Here is a 16,835-nt window from a genome sequence, read left to right as displayed (position 1 = left end):
AGGGGGAAAGGAAAACAGAATGGCACCACCTTTTTCCTCTTCAGATTTATTTTTGCCCTGCCTGCTTGCCCTGCAATCAGCGTGGGGCTGTGAAAAAGAAAGACTGTCATATCCATAGCATCATACTGGCAGAGTAGAGGGCATCTTGTCTCAACCCAGTGCAAAAGAGAAGTTACAGAAAAAGTGTCTGCAAACTAAGGAAAAAAAAAAAGAGGCAAACTCTTACTTATCACAAATCCTGTGAAGAGTCTTCTCAACAAGTGATAGTTTCCTTTTTTTCCTCTTGTAAATGTGATCACCTGTGACCTCCCAAACTCCCGAGGGCTGCCCCAGCACCCCGAGCAGCCACGGGAGGAAAGGCTGAGGACGTCGGCACACAGAGGCGGTTCCCATGCCCTGCAACCATGAAAACAAGTTGTTAGTATGCACCAGGCACTGCTGAGGGCTGAGCCTGCTGCTAATGAGTGCTGTGCAGAGGGCTCAGGTCACAGTTTTGCTAAATTCTGTGTACTTGGTACACCTGTAAATGCCACACCAACAGGCAGCTGGGCTCACACAAGTGCAGGGCAGTGTAACCAGGGTGCTGGGGCAGGTGTGTGAGCCACTGGTGAGATGTCTGCCCCTTGATGTCAAGTGGCTCATTGGAGCTGGAAAGTGCTGTGTAAGTAAAGAAATCCTTCAGGGGTTGGTTGACCTCCCCTGCACCTGCCTGCTGCTGGAACAGGGTGTAAAGTCTCAATGCTGGCTCATAGTGGTTTATAATGGTCCCCAGTAAGTGTCTGTACACTACAGGGGACAAACAGAAGGCAGTAAAGGTGCTGGGATGGGGTATGATCTCACTGGCACCACAGACATGTGATGCACTAGCTTGGTAGGATCAGGAGGGGGGTGGTCAGCTACCATGGAGGGCTGCTATGGATGGATCCAGCTCTTCAGGGAGGACAGGCCAGGACATCAAGGAGGGAGAGCTGCCCTTTATGTGAGAGAGCAACTGGGACACCTGGAGCTGTCTGTGCCTTGGGACAGGGGACAAGACAGCTGGCAGCATATGGGTCAGGACCAGAGGGCAGCCCACACTGAGTGACATTATGGTGGGTGTCTGCTACAGGCCACCTGATAAGGAAGAAGTAGATGAGGCAAATTACTGGAAGCAGTCTCATGCTCAAAGGCCATCAAGGATCAGAGCACTGAAGGAACACTGAGTGCTGCTAATGAGGTAGCAGAACACACACACCCCAATATGCTCCTGGTAGATCCTAACTTGGCTCCATCTGCCTTAAACAGTGCTTTTCATCCTCTGTATTAGCATTCTGCTGATGGTCAGAGGATGGTGAGTTCTACCTGTACAGCACAGACCTCCTCAGCAGTCCCCATGTTTCCTTGCTGTCTTACACCCCACCAGAATGTTCTGCAGCAGAAAGAAAGGTTCTGTCCTCTCCAGCCTTACGCTGCTGATCACTGTTTGATGCCCTGGAAGTGTAACACACGTAAACACAATGTACTGGCTGCAAATTTTGAGAACACATCTCTTTCTACATGGGCAAAAAGGAGGTTGTTTGTGTAGGAAGTGTGTGTATGTACACCTGCTTTAAAAAAAGCTCCCCCACGTTTCCAGGTTAGATTTCACTCTATTTCAAAAGCCTTCACCTGCCATATATCCCAAAGTGTCTGAATAGAACAAAAGGCGATCGGAAAAACTTTACAGATTTCAGTAAAATGAAAAATTACTGTAACGGGTGTTTCAGCAGTTTACATAATGCCTGAGTTCTCACCTTTATTGAGGCTCTTCAGGATAGAGGTAAGTGGTACTCAGCTGTAAGACAAAAAATTTTCATTGGTGATGAAAGACAAGGCTGAAGCTTAACGGGAAAGAATAGTATCCCCAACGCAGTGCTTCCCCATTCTTACATCTGCGTGGCAGGAATTTCTCTGCCTTTGTTGTAGTCAGAGTCCCCTATATCACAGAAATATGGCAGGCAGAGCAAGTTTTGCCTCAGTTTTACACACTCATATAATGGTAAAAAGATAAGACAGCAAACAGAAAGTCCTGTGGTGTATTCTAGAAATGTGGGACCATTTCTAGAGAATCTGAGGGAGGAATTTTAATATATTTTAATATTGGGAAGAGTCTATGACTTCAAACACAAATTAGGACTCTTAATATTCTTTAAACTCCATGGTAAACTCTTCAGATTCAGTGAGTGCCTCAGGATCTTGCCTTGCTACATTCTTACGTACACCTCCATAATATCAGTGCTTTGCTTATTCCACATTTCAGTAACTTTAAATACATGATGAATTCTCTCATGCTGCAAATTTATCTTCATTGAGCTATCTTTTGATCTTGGGCATTAACTCTGATCAGCACTAAGGCAGAGGCAGTCTATCCAATTAGCAGGTGACAGCCTCAGAAGCTCAGGACAGAGCACCTCTGTTGCACTGCCTTCCAGGAGGTTTGACCTCAACAAACATTAGATGAACCTGGCCATGGTATTTGTCTGCCTACATCAGCTCCTCTGCTCAGACAGCACTTTGCCTGTGAGCAAAGTAATATACTACTTTCAGGAGGTGCCAAAAAAGGATGGCTTTGGGTCCCTAACTTGCTAAGCTCTGTTAATACAGCTTTGTTCTGACACTAAGCAATTACATAAAGCATCTTGACTTGCTCTGTATAAAAGCAACCCATCATCAGATGCTCCCTTGTATGGAATCCAAACAACTTGTGTTCTAACATCAGCAAAACCAAGTCTATCTTTCAAAGGAGATTGGTTTTGTGCTTTCTGTAGGCTTTTGATACTGATGGCATTAAGGAATCTCTGTTTCACATGATAGTTACACTTGGGGCAGTGACCATCTTGTTCTGTGTTTTCCATTATCCAGAGCAAGGGGCTTCTGAACCATAGTTAAGGTTCCTGGGCACTGCACAGATACCAGCTGTAGTACTGGGTTCAGTGTCAAATAAGCCTGGACTTTGTTTTACCAGCAGTTTCAAAGCCACAGAGGGAATCCATGACACAGCTTCCATTAGACAACACTAGTTAATTGTGAACCCCCCCACCTCCCTGCTTTGTACCTCCAGTTAATCTGTTTGTATCCACTTATGTCAACTGATGCCTGTTTGATTTTACATTGCAAAACCCCAAAGCCATGAAAGCAAGAATGCCAAGACTTGAGAATGTGCTGTAAGCCAGATGAAGTCAGTCACTTTCCAGATGTTCCTGGATGCCTGAGGATGTGTGAAATGGGGCTGTGTTGAAAAACTCTTCCGTGACAGCAGGTGTGAAATGCCTAAGTGTGAATGAAACACAGCCAGAATGGAAAAGTAAAACTCCAAGATCTAGTAATGGTCCCAATAATTTCTGAAGCTAAGCCTGACTGACTGTGTGACTGTATTCCTTCAGCACCTCAAGCAGGTCATTAGTGCTGAAACCAATGTGTGGTCATGTAAACAGAGTACTAGAACACCAAGAGAAACTCAGGGACAGGTGTTCTTACAGTAGCTCCTGCATGCTTGCCTTGGCCCACTTGGGAATCACCACACTGGCTTCAGGGGTCTGCAACAGGAGAGTGCATGGGTCTTAATCATAGCAGAAGACTGGCTCACACTGCCTCTAGGGACAGAGGGGCAGAGCTACAGAAGTGTTGGTATCTCTTGCTTTTCAATAACCAATATACAGAAAAGAGAGAACAAGCTGTGGCTGCCCTGCTACCATATGCTGCAGAGAGCCTCAATCCACTCCAAGAGACAAAGCAAACTGCAGCATGCACTGGTTCATAAACACCATATCACCTCACCTCAGCATCACACCAGGACAATTAGTTTCAGCACTGTTTTACATGGTCATGGCTTCCAGTTCCAACATTTGATTACTTCTGATCACCCCAGGATCCCTAAATCATGCTCTAAAAATTCAGTTTACCCCATTTTTCTTTTGCATTCCCACAGCAGTCCCTCCTCTGTGCTTCTTCCACTTTGGCTACTTTTTTTAATTTGTAACACAACTGATAGGAAGTCTATCTTGTCAGTCTCTGTCCAGTCTTGCTTTTTCCAGGCCTTTTACATTCAGTACAACAGATCTAAAACCTAGAGCTGAGATCACAAGAACAGAAAAAAAGGATCAAGAAGAAAATCCTCCAATCCATCGAGAACATCAGTCTTTCATGACTGAAGTCTGTTGTAATTAAAGCAGAACATGGAGCAAGGAACACCATTAGAATGAGAAGAGCCATATTATTACTGCTGAAATTATAGTGCCTTCCTTGAACTTGCTAAAACCACCACCTGCATGGATTATTGCTAAGGGTTAAGGGAACTGAATACACAGTACTTTCTGAAGGGATGTGGGGGAAAGGGCTGGAGGTGAATGTAACACAAGGAAACCTGGAATGGGGAGGAGGACTAAAAATACAACTTTACTCCTCTGCAAAATCAATTCAACTAAAATTGAGTAAAAGAACAAGATGATGTCTCCCTCCTACAACACATTCCATTCTTCATGTATACTGACACCAAAGGGTAAGCATGATAAATAGCTCTATTTTCAGCCACATAAAGAAGAAAGTTATAAGATTGACTCCAACCAACAGTTTTCTCCTACCTCAAACCTTTCATGGTCTTCCACAAGGAGACTGTCTTTGCTGGAACTCTTAGGTTTTGAGAGCCCTCTTTAGGGGCACAAAAGTGATTTTTCTCCTGGCTCACGAGCAGGTCACTTAACTATTGTTGCTATAACAATACAAGAAGCATGTTTTCATGCAGCCAAAGATAATCTTCCAGAGAGAGTTGAAAAGGAGAATATTTACCTTTCTGAATCAATAGTAGGGTCAACAGCAGCTGCATAACAGGAACCTGAAAAAAAGAACTGGTTGCTGAAACTTCCACCCCCACCAGAGTTTTTGAATGGTCATGTCCTAAGCTATTCCTTCTTTTCCAAAGATAATGTAGCCAACTGAAAAAAAAAATTGCAATTAGTGACTAAGTCTGAATAATGTTAGCACTCAGTTAAACAAAAATAAAGATTAGCTCATACTAATATAGAGTAAGTTCTGATGCCTAAATTTTAACACAATGTGCCAGCACTATGCTTATTTTTGTTTCAAATGAGAATTAGAATCTGTCTATCAAAAAGTTTTTTAATAAACTCAAAGTACATTATATTTTTCCTATAAAGAGAAAAGTGGTCATCATCAACAGAGATGAAAGTAATTAAAAAGATTCTTAAAGATAGAGGAAAAAAAATACGGGAAATGAACTCAGTTAATTCTTCTTTTCAGGATCTAATTAACCTTCAAAACCGAGTCTCCAGCCTTTCCCATGTGTTTCAATGCAATGGAGATTGTCCCTTTGCTACAAACTGTAAGTCTGATTTAATGGAGTTTTGGTTGAGGATAAAGACAGAAAAGTCAGTCTGTGGTACCCTCTCTTCGCACTGAAAAGTGTCCAATTCCAAAGGCGAATGCACTCAGCTCAGTCATCCCAATTAAAGTGTCAGCTGCTATTCAGCATAAGCAAAGATAGCACAAAGAATTCAAAAGAATCAGCCATTGCAGCATATTTACCAAGGCAGCACAGCAATTGATGTTGGTCAGGGACAGCAAAGGAAAACACATGTTATTTAAACAAACAGCTGTCCATACTTACATGTATATATTTACCCATACAGAGCTCACATACACACATGTATATTACAAAACAAAATTATAAAAAAAAAAAAAGAGTAAAAACCCTTTGCTCCCTCTAGATCATCCTCTTGAATCTTTGTATGAAAGTAAGTGGAGCTACAGCTGAGGCTGTAATATCTGGGTGTTGACACAGGATCTTCTTGCTGCAAGTAAAAAGTGCTAAAAATAAATAAATTTTCAATGATTTTTTTTTTTTTCACGAGTGTCTACAACAACTCATCTAGTATGCACAGCACACTTAAACCCTGGTCTTACACTGATGTCAGCCTGCCAAAATCCCTCATGGCTCTGGAGGAATTCCTGTGCTGAGATGAGGATCCATCCTGATGCCGACCGGGTTATACCCTGCAGTGGTGCCTGGTACAGATCTGCTGACATCTCTGGAGGTTCTGCATCAGTGCTCATGGCACTCTGCTACATTCAGGTCAAATCACCTGAAATGCTCCAGCTTCCCTGTTTCCCAAATGCCTACCAGTTACTATATTTTTTTATCAGAAAGAGTGGAAGTGACAGAGAGAGTTCCCTGCCAAAGGTTATCTCCAAGCTCATCGTGTGTGTCCTTCTGCTGCCACATCCAATAAATCGTTGACACCGCCTGTTCCAGGCAGCTTCCCTGGGACTGGTTTCGTGGGGCCAGCATGAATTTCTGCAGGCTCCTGCAATAGGGAGGACAAGCTGAGCTGGCACCACAGTTCTGTGTGGACATGGCCAGCCTTCAAATGCTTGTGAAATGATCTTCCAAAGTTCAGCTTTCAGCTGCTACTGTTGTTTCCAAGAACAAAAGAGACACAGGCAATTGGGTTCTGCTCAGCAAGAACAAACTCACCCAGAGCATTGGGCATCTCCCCAAAGTCCTCTCTACTGGCTTGAAACATCCCAGAGAAAGGTCAGGGATGTACTGCTCCTCTCAGACTCCCAGAAGAGCACCAGTACTGGTGCTGGGACCCACTGAAGGGACCACCCCAGGGGGTTTGGTCTAGGTGGATGTTCTGGCTCACACAGAAGGAGCTTCAGCCACTTCTGATGACCCCACCTGGATCAAAATTACAGGGGAGGCTGCTGTGTAGTGAGGTGATAATTTCTGGCTCCTCTTATTTGAGAGCAAATTCACTTCCAAAAGTTTAACACAAGGCATTCACAAACTCCTTCTCAAGTCCTTGAAGATCCACCTCAATTTCCTGTGCAACAGCTGGTGTGGGTTTACAATAAATAGGAATAAAATGGTACACAGCCCATGCTCTTGTAACTGGCACAGTGATGGACTGTGCATCCTTTTAAATATTTGTGAAGCCAGATGACCCAGGCAAGCAGCAACAGGATGCCACCCCAAAGCATAATTATTTTATAGCTTCTATTTATTTTTTGGAATATCAAAATTTATGACAATCACTAAAACAGATTGATTAAACCCCAAGCATATACACAGCATGATAGAGAAATTGTTTTGCTGTCATTCTTAGGAAGCATCTATTTGAGAAGTACATGGCAATATCAAAGAGCTCTCTATTGATTAAACTTTGAAAATAAAATTGCGCCACTTATCATATGCTGTTTGCAAAAATGCCAATCATTACAATACTCACATAAGCATATACTGCGTCTTCCCCCTGAACTCATTAAATTTATTGCTGAGACTCTATCCTGAGCTGCCTACATGTGGAAAAAATATCATTCAGATAACACATTAACATTTATAACCAGTATTTAAAGCTGTGCACGGTGCCATTGCAAATGATGAGGGTCTTGTCAGCATTTCCAGTATAAGACACATTTCAGGGAATAGAGGGAGGGAGGGAGTGGCAACAACTATTTTAAATGACATCAACAAGAAGCCTGACATCCAAGTTGTCAATCTAATTGTACCTATCTTTCAGAGATAGGTGCATCTTCCATGTCCACGTTCAGTTTAAAGAATTCTCAACACATCATTGTGAACTACCTGGCAAGGGCTGTCATTCTGTTTGTGCAAACAGCATCCCACACAATTATAATTCTAGATCTAAACCTTCATATTACAAAAGCTCTCAAGGTATGGAACAAAAATTATACGACCCCCTTCTCACAGCTATACTTGCACTCTACAGAAGAAGGAAAGAGATAAGCAAAACAGCTAACAATACAACAATGAGGCTGGTCCATGACTCATGTTATCAGATGTTCCTCCAGTATCAAAATACCAATAATACTGAGTACAAATTTTAATATCAGAAAGGATAAAAAATAACAACTAAAAATCTGATTTTCCAGGGAGAAATTTGTAGGTGCAATGCACCTACCTCAAGCCCAGTTCTCCTACAGGTACAGAGTAAGCTGTGGGTTGCAAAATGAGACCTGTGTACTTGTTGATGTTAAAGTATTCTGCTAAAAGAAAATATATTTAAGATACGTGTATTATTAAAAAAATAATTATCAAAAGTAAAAAAGTAGCTGTCATAAGGCAAGAAAGGCTTCAGAAACACACAACATCTCTAAAAATGAAGGTACTGGAATGCTTATACTTGACATGATCTGGACCATCGGCCAGTTCATAATTAAATAACCATAAAGGAATGACCTCCTCCCTATTTAATTCCAAGTGCATCAGTAACACCAGCTAGAAACAATAAAGCTAAACACTTATATCTGCAAAAGGAACAATATTTCTAGTCAGAAATCTCAAATGCTAACCAGTGTAGTGGTTGCAAAGCAAAAACACGGGAGCAAATGCGTGCTCAGATGGGTTTTCCAGGTTCCAAGACAGAGCTGATTACCAAGGCTGACTGAGCTGTCCTCTTCTCCTCCCAGCTTTACTTGCTGCTCAGTCACAGAGTGGACATAAAAATCTCCAGCTGTGCAAAGGCTTTTATTGCTTTACAGGAAGTAGACTGATAGAGGGTAAAAGAAGAGGCCATGTAAAGGACGGGTGGTTATTAAAAAATTATATGCTTTGGAATGGAAAGAAATGCCACAAGTGTTATGGAATGCATAAAGACACTTCATATTGAGGCCAAATATTCATGCCCTCTTGCCATAGCTGTTCCACCTCACATGGAATCTCACGGACTAGAAAGACACCACACAAGGAACAAGATCCCCCTGTGTAGCAGTCAGGTACATACTTATCCTCTGAGTACTCACCAGACTTGGGTGTTCCCTGGCCTACCCTGGCATATAGGTTAGAAGGGAGATGACTAAATGTGAGAAATGAAAACCCAGTCGGGCAATTTGCAATCAGAATTTATTATATGATAAAAGCAAAATCAGCGCTGGGTGATCAGGGAAGGGGTTCAACAACTCCCAACGCCTGTCACACCCAAAGAAGACAGTTGATTCGGGTGTTCCCTGGCCTACCCTGGCATATAGGTTAGAAGGGAGATGACTAAATATCTTCAGCATCCTAGACCACAATGACAACAATATAAAGCAGAAGTCATACTAGATGCTCAAGATTTGTTGTGTTTCTGTGTAACTCCCTGGAGTAGAAGTCTGCTGGAATCCTGATCCCTCCTCTCAAAGGGAGATTAGTCAGTGGCTGAAGTCTAGGTCAGGATTTTATGTATGTTTGTATTGTGCTTTGTGCAATAACAACTCAGGGAGCTACTTGAGATGCCAAATAAATTCTAAGGCTTCTGTGGAGTTTGAAATACTTTATTCTAGGTGATTCTCCCCAACATATTAATGCAAGCACCATTCTCATAAGTTCTAATTGTCTCATCAATTTCTTTTCATGCCACTTGGAGTCATACATCACGCTTCAAAGTCAGCACCTGTACTACCAACCTCCACAAAGAGAAATATTATAGGGTATTTTTCACGTAAATGATTACTGCTCAGAGACAGCAAAGTTTCTGGCTAGAGTGATGTGGAAAAGACTGCAGGAGAGCAGGAAATATTTTTCCTTAGTCAAAAAATGAAGTCTTTAATTGTCAGAAACTTGACTTTTCTATTCTTGCAAAAACAAAACAGAAACTATTTCTTCCTAAAAGCTAATCACTGTGGGGTTTTTTGGGGTTTTTTTGTTTTTTTGTTTTTTTCCCTGATTTATTATACCCCCATTTCAGAGGTAAGCTGGTTGCTTTTTCAGTGTAATCTCTTCTTCCCTATTAACTCAAGGTGGCTTCTTGGCCTGCACTGTGTTGAGTGAGTAGCCATAAACTGGTTTCACCTCTGACACCAGAAATCACCATCTTGGGCCCACAAGTTCTTTTGCACCTACATGACTTTACAAGGTGAAGTTATCACACTGAGCCTATGCAGAAACCTTGGAACAGCCCTGCAAACAATGGTATCTGATCTGAAGTGAAAACATTTTCAAACCAGTGGGCTCCTCCAATCCATTATTACTCAGTATTGCAGGAGCAACTCGTCCCCCTCCCTGCTCCTGGCAGTCAGTTGGGTGAGCAGTCAAACCACAGATTTTGAGCCAAACTCTGCTGTGGATTTTTCTGATAGACAGCAGTGGGAAAGTGTGATGAGTGGACTTTGGCTGGATGTCAGGTACCCACCAAGCTACTCTACCACTGCCCTGCTCAGCAGGATGGGATGGGGCAGAGGAGAGAAATTAAGATGGAAAAAAACCTTAATGGGTCAAGATAAGGGCAGTTTAATAAAGCAAAAGCAAAGGTCACATGTGTAAGCAAAGGAAAACAAAAGATTTATTCTCAGCAGGAGTTGTCCAGCCAATACCAGGGAAGTAGGTCTTCACTAGCAGTTACTCCAGAAAACAAACATCCTAGTGACAAATGTCCTTCTTTCTCTTAGCTTTTATTACTGAGCAGACATCATATGGTCTGAAACACCCTTTTGGCCACTTGGAGTCAGCTGTCCTGGCTTTGTGCTCTCCCAAGACCTTGCTCCTCCCCAGCCTACTGTTGAGGGGGGAATGTTGGAGAGACAGCCTTGATGCTGTGGGAACACTGCTCAGCAGTAGCCAAAACACTGGTGTGTCATCAAACCCCTTCTAGGTGCTAATACCCAGTACAGCACTGGGAGGGCTGCACTGGGGAAAATGAATTCCATCTCGGCCAGACCCAACGCAATGAGGCCAGGCTGAAAGCTTTCAGCTGCTTGGGGCAATTCTCAGTCACTTACTTCTGCTGAAGAAGTGGGAAAATAAAATCTCTAGTAGCACCAGCTTTCATCAGACCTGGTTCAAAATTTTGTGAAGGAAGGGGACCTTGACTGGCAGCCAGACATGCACACACATCACTAAATTCCTGTTAGAAACCAGGTGGAAAACACAAAAGTCAGTGACAACCCAACACTTTTCTTCAGTCGGCAACTGTTCGTAAACATCTCATGGAATGAACTTAGTGGAAAGATCTTTTGTGAACACATGGAGTTTTAAAAAAATGCTAGGTTTTTTTCTACTCATCTCATTTTTTTCCAGAGCAAAACCTGAACTATGTGACCTCTGTGCAGAATGACAACTCAATGACACAGCTCTCACTCTGCATGTGGAATATGAAACGCTCACCGTGAACTGCTCAGAAATAATCCTCAGGCCATGATTATTCATAGAAATTATTTGGTGAGTAATTTCAATTAAATAAATTCAAGGAATCAAGAAAAATAGGCTAAACTAATAGAATGCATTATTTATGATGAATAATTCATTTGAAGGAACTTTCTCCCACTGTTGCAGAAAGCCAGCTCAAGGCATAGGGCACTGAAGTCTCACTTAAGTCCTGTTTTGAGGTCTTAATTGGGGGCTTTCATGATGAATCACTCTAGGCTGGCCTTCTGCCCAGGACTGAATTTCACCCATTGCTCCTGCTCCTCACATATTGCTGGATATGCCATAAGCACAGTGGGATTTGTGTTCTTTCAACATGACTGCCATAAAAATAGTGATATGGAGAGATTTCATTATGTTTCTTTTACTACTAATAAATAAAGGGAAGAAACCTCTCACATCAACTCACCAGACTTTCAGCAGTGAATATTCATCATACCCATACATCAACTGCATTATGCAAATACGAGCCCCACATCCATTGAAGTAAAGCAAGAAGACCCAATAATTTAAACAAGGCTCTCTGAATCACTAAAAACACTTGTGTGCACTTGTGCTTGCATGATGGGACATTTCCAGTTAAAAACATTCACAGGATGTAACACACAGATTATGACTCTGAGGAAATCTGAAAAATTGCACTTATAAATGGGAGTGGTAGATATTACTCTAGACATTCAGGCACTTGGAATGCAATAAATGATAACTCATTGTCATTTTAAAGGGAGGAAAAAAAGAAAAACAAACCAAAAACCCAGGCTTTTTTTTTTGTTCTTGATGCTCAGAAATGCCAGCACAGAATATCTATCATCAGAAAGATTCATCTCGTTGTTCCTATCAGAGAAAGAGAGCCATTGACACGATGAAACAAAGCACTTCCAAAAATATTTAAACCACTCAGTAAAACATAAGTGCAGGCTTTGAAGTTAAACATTTGTTCAGGGATCTGATCCAAATCCCACTGAAATCAGTAGGAGTCCTTCCACTGACACCAAAGGGCTTTGGATCAGACATACTACTTTGCTGAATAGGATGAAGACATCCATAAATATCAACTGTCTTGTAGTACTTTGCTGGGTCCTATGATAAAAGGTGTGAGTGTAGAAGGGGAATGGAGATTTATTTTTCTATATAAGAAAGAAAAAAATTAAGCTAAATCTAAAATAATGTTCAGTCTTAATTACATAGTCATGAGTCTGTCAGTGTCCCCAAAACACAGGTTACCTGGAGTGCTTTCTGACACACAGCTTCTCTATCATATTTCCTGCTGAAACCAATATTACTGCTATTATAACACACAAAATTCTCTTCTTTAGACAGTTAGGATTAATGATACAAAACACCAGAAACTGATAGTTCTACTGCTGTGGTTCGTACCACCAGTGTAGAATCACACTGTGCTGTTACAAAACAGATTATCCCAGATATACTGAAACAAACGATGATAAAGTCTCTTTGCAAAAAAATTATGTTGCAGTGAGATAATGGGTCTCAAAACTGCTTCCTAGGAGGAAGCAGAAACTGAGAGAAGAGTTAGAAAGCCTGTTGATTTTAAGTCATAGTTCATTAAATTTTTTTATTTATACGGTAGGTAGTCATGATGTGTCAGTAAACAGTATTCTGAAGTAGGCCAGTTCTCCATATGCTTAAATGGTTGGGAGAAATGAAGCTAAAAAATTCATCTGGAAAACAAAGAAATTTGTTACAGTCGATGGCAAAGGCAGTTACTGATTGCCAGCAAAAGGCAACTCAGCAGGCACCACATACTCTGGAGCGCCTCTGTGCCCACAGACTGGCTCATCCACCAGCTCCCCTTCCACACAGACTTCATCACAAACATGTCCCTCCTCTGGCTCTCCCGGGCACACGTTGCTCCAGTTTGCTGTTGCTGGGCAGGGGTGAGCAGGGATGGAACCAGGGCCATGGTGGGCAGAGCCTGCCAGCTCCTCCCTCCCTGTCCTGTGTGCTCACACTCCTTCACCCATCCCCTGCTCGCTCCTTGCCCAAAGAAAGTGAAAACCAGAGACTCCTCTTTCATCCTGTCCCTTACAGAATACTTCCCAGTGCTGCTGGATGAGATAAAACCTTGGATTACAAGTAACAATTATTTTGCATACTGCTCACTTCTAAATCTGGAAACCGTTTATTACCTTAACAATTACTTTTAAGTGAGGCTTAAAAATATCCCACTTTACAGTATAGGAAACATCCCAGAAATGTACGTAGTTATGGAGGGAGAATGTCTCCAGCTCCAAATAGACACACATATACACAGAGGCATACAGAGAAAGCAAGAACACAGGGTACTTTTTGAAGAGCAGTGATGATTGTCTCAGAACCTAAAACCTGACACAGAGGAGGCACCTCACACATGCAGTTCAGGATTACTGAAGAAGGAACACATTAGATCACTAAATACCTAAATTTACAAATTCCCATTATTTTACGACATCAGTAATGATGTTTTGTTCACCGAAATAAACATTGGCATCTGTTTATGTTATATGAATAAACTCTTCTTTACTTGTTAGCAGCACCCAGGCTATGTTAATAGTTTCTAATGATCAATAAAATTAAATCCTTCCCTCCATCCAATTCACAAAATTTTTTACTTCCTTTCTTTCTGCCTTCTTTTCTTTATTCCATGAGACTTTGTGGATGTATTTGTTCCTTCTTCATTTATATACAGAGAAACAAAACCAGACAAGCTTATATATAAAGATGTGTAAGTAGTGTTTAGCATCCACCTGCAAATACAATGTGGAGAAAGAAAATTATCCCCACACTTCCAGACTTTTTCTGTTTCTTGATGTTTACTCTCCCAGAAGGACAACAGCAAGATGTGCACTAGGCAGGAAGGGTAATGATCTGTGCCAAATTTTATGTGCTTGTGCTTCGTGCCACGGTCTGGCTTTTTTTTTCCCCTGCCAGCAGATCAATAAAGTTGTGACTTCAGGACCATGCAGAGCCAAGAGCTGCTCTGGTGTCTGTAGCAGAACTGGACTAACAGACTACTTGAAGTGGGATAAGGCTGGTATCAGGCAAGTATTCAGTTCATACTTGCTCTGCAGCAGTCTGGAAGTGTCCCATGGGAATCAGGTATGGGATAATTAAGGGCTCTTAAGCCAGCAGACAAGGATATTACAAGGATAAACATTTCAAACTGAAGGTACATAGATGCAGAGTTGTAGAGGAAGCACAATTTTTTACACGTGGGAAATGAAACCCATTGGAACAATTTACCAAACATTATGGCAGATTTTCGCCATAGGCAATTGCTAAAATATGCGTGGATGTGTTATTGGGTTTCAGTTTTATGTTTTTCTCTTCCTTCTTCCTGTGAGTATGATCTAGTTTAAACTGGAATTAATTTCAATTTAGCTGATGGCCTGGGTTATGCAAGACCCAAAAGCTACAATGGTTCTATTAAGCCTCATAATCTGTGAGTCTGTACTCAGTCTTCATAATAGCATAGAAAGGGGAATGAGGGAATGCAGCAAAGTGTTTAGTAAAAAGGAAACCTTCACAATGCTTATAAATCAGGCATAACAGAGTTTCCCCAAACCCTCATGGGCTGCTGTATCAACCTGCCTCCTGGCCTTCCATTCCTGGAAGCTCCCAGATATTCACAGCCTGAAAACATTCCTGCATTCAACATGCAAAATAAAAAGGCAGTAAAACAGGTGGAGGAACAAAGCTGTTCCTTTATACTCTGTTTTTAATTGAAGGGATTATAAAACACTTCAGGCATGCTGAGAAATCATGACTTTGTTCCTAAATAAAAAGCTGTAGCTATTATTTCTTTTTTAAACCCTTGTTCCTCCTCCTACAACAGTGGTTATTATATACATGCATTTGCAGTGTAATAGAATCAGTATCATCTCTGTGTCTTATTACTGTTGCAATCCCCTAACATGCTGTTCCTTCCATCCCACATGAATCTGGTAATTACTGCTGAGCCATGCCATGCGTACACTTTCCCTTCCAAGGCAGCATCAGCAGTTACCACAAACACATTTCCTACGTACTAGTAAACACCAGCAAGTGGGACAGTACATGTTGCCTCATAAGCCAGTTCCAGGGCATGATCCTTGCTCTCCAGAAAGCTGCACGTGACTGAAGACTCATGGACATGAAACAAATGTACAGCGTGAGATGAGGGGAAAATGCACTGGACTTCCTTCTGCCTTCATTTTTGCTGTGTGTTGGAGTGAGCCCTGTGAGTGCTGGCAACACCGTGCAGGGCTGCTCAGGCAGGTTACAGGAACGTGTGTGTGCCTCTGTGATTGTGTCAGTTTGGGCAGGTGTGTGTGAACATGCTACTTTCAGAAAGAGATAAAACAAAAAAAATCAACCTAGGTCTACTTTTACCTCCTCTTTTTAGGCTCGTGCCCCCAGAATGTGTCAGAAAAAGCTGAAAACAGGATTTGCTACATCCTGTAACTAGTCCAATTCTGCTCCCCAAACACCATATCCTACTGTTTAAAGCTGAAAACAAGCAAAAAATTTCACTGAATAATAATCTGTCTGCTGGTGTATTAGTGTTGTAAAACCACAGATCTGCCACAAACATCTTTCCTGATCTTAGCAATTTGTGCTCCTGAATTCAGCTGGATAAAGAGAGTTAGAATGGAGGAGCTCTGAGCGCATTTCAGAATCCTAATCTTGTTGAAATTCACACAGCACCACAGCAAAAGCATGCTCCAATGTGGGATGCTCCTGCTCTTTCCACAAGCTCTCCAAATTTTAGATAGGAAAAACTGCAACTGCTCCAATCCCAAATGCAAACTCCAACACTATTCCTGCCCAGGAGCATTGCAAAGGCATCTGTACTGGCTGCTGCAGGATGTTACCTTTTCCAATCTCAAGAAGAGAGATAAGAACAGACAGCACATTTCTGCTGCTCCTAAAATGTAGGCTCTGATACGTAATGGCTAAAGAACACCACGAGATGACAGTGCCACTTTTGCCAAGTCCAACACTCTTTTGGCAGCAAACCTTTACATTCTCAAGACTAAGTGCATACAGTTTCCGATAAGAATCTGTCAATAATGCACCCTGCCATACTAGCACTTTAAAAATTCATTGTGGAGTGTCTTTTGCCTTTTTTTCCCAGTGTGAACCCAAAGTTTTACCTTTCAGATAGAGATCAAGAGCAGCCAGCCTTTCCCATCAGATCTGTGCCCGGGGCACGGGGCTTAAGCGAAGTCACAATAACCCACATCCACCATCCTGTTCTTTATAAAGGAAGCCAAACGCTACACCACGATATTGCAATGGGGCAGTGAGACTAGTCCAACCAGTGGGAATGATGGCGTTAGATGTGCTCTTGGCTGCTCAGCACTCGGGGAAGCATTCCAGAGAGTGTAGGGATTCAGGCATGAGACTGCCATTGCCTGCCAGCCCGGCTTGGTGGAAGGTGTTGAACTTCCCTGAACGTGTAGAAAACACCAACGCGCTGGGCAGAGCTCGGCACGGCAGTTTGGGAAGGGGATTGCTGCAGCCGGAGCGGGGGATCGATGCTGATGCCAGACCCGGGATTTGCAGCACCGCTGCTGCGAGAGCCAGATTGTGCATGTGTGGGGTGTGCGTGTGTGGGGTGTGCGTGTGCCTGGGTGGGATACGCGTGTGTGCGGTGAGCGTGTGTGCGGGGCGGGCG

This window comes from Chiroxiphia lanceolata, chromosome 14 (genome assembly GCF_009829145.1).
Source record: "Chiroxiphia lanceolata isolate bChiLan1 chromosome 14, bChiLan1.pri, whole genome shotgun sequence".
NCBI classification, from domain to species: Eukaryota; Metazoa; Chordata; class Aves; order Passeriformes; family Pipridae; genus Chiroxiphia; species Chiroxiphia lanceolata.
This window is presented reverse-complemented; position numbering follows the sequence as displayed.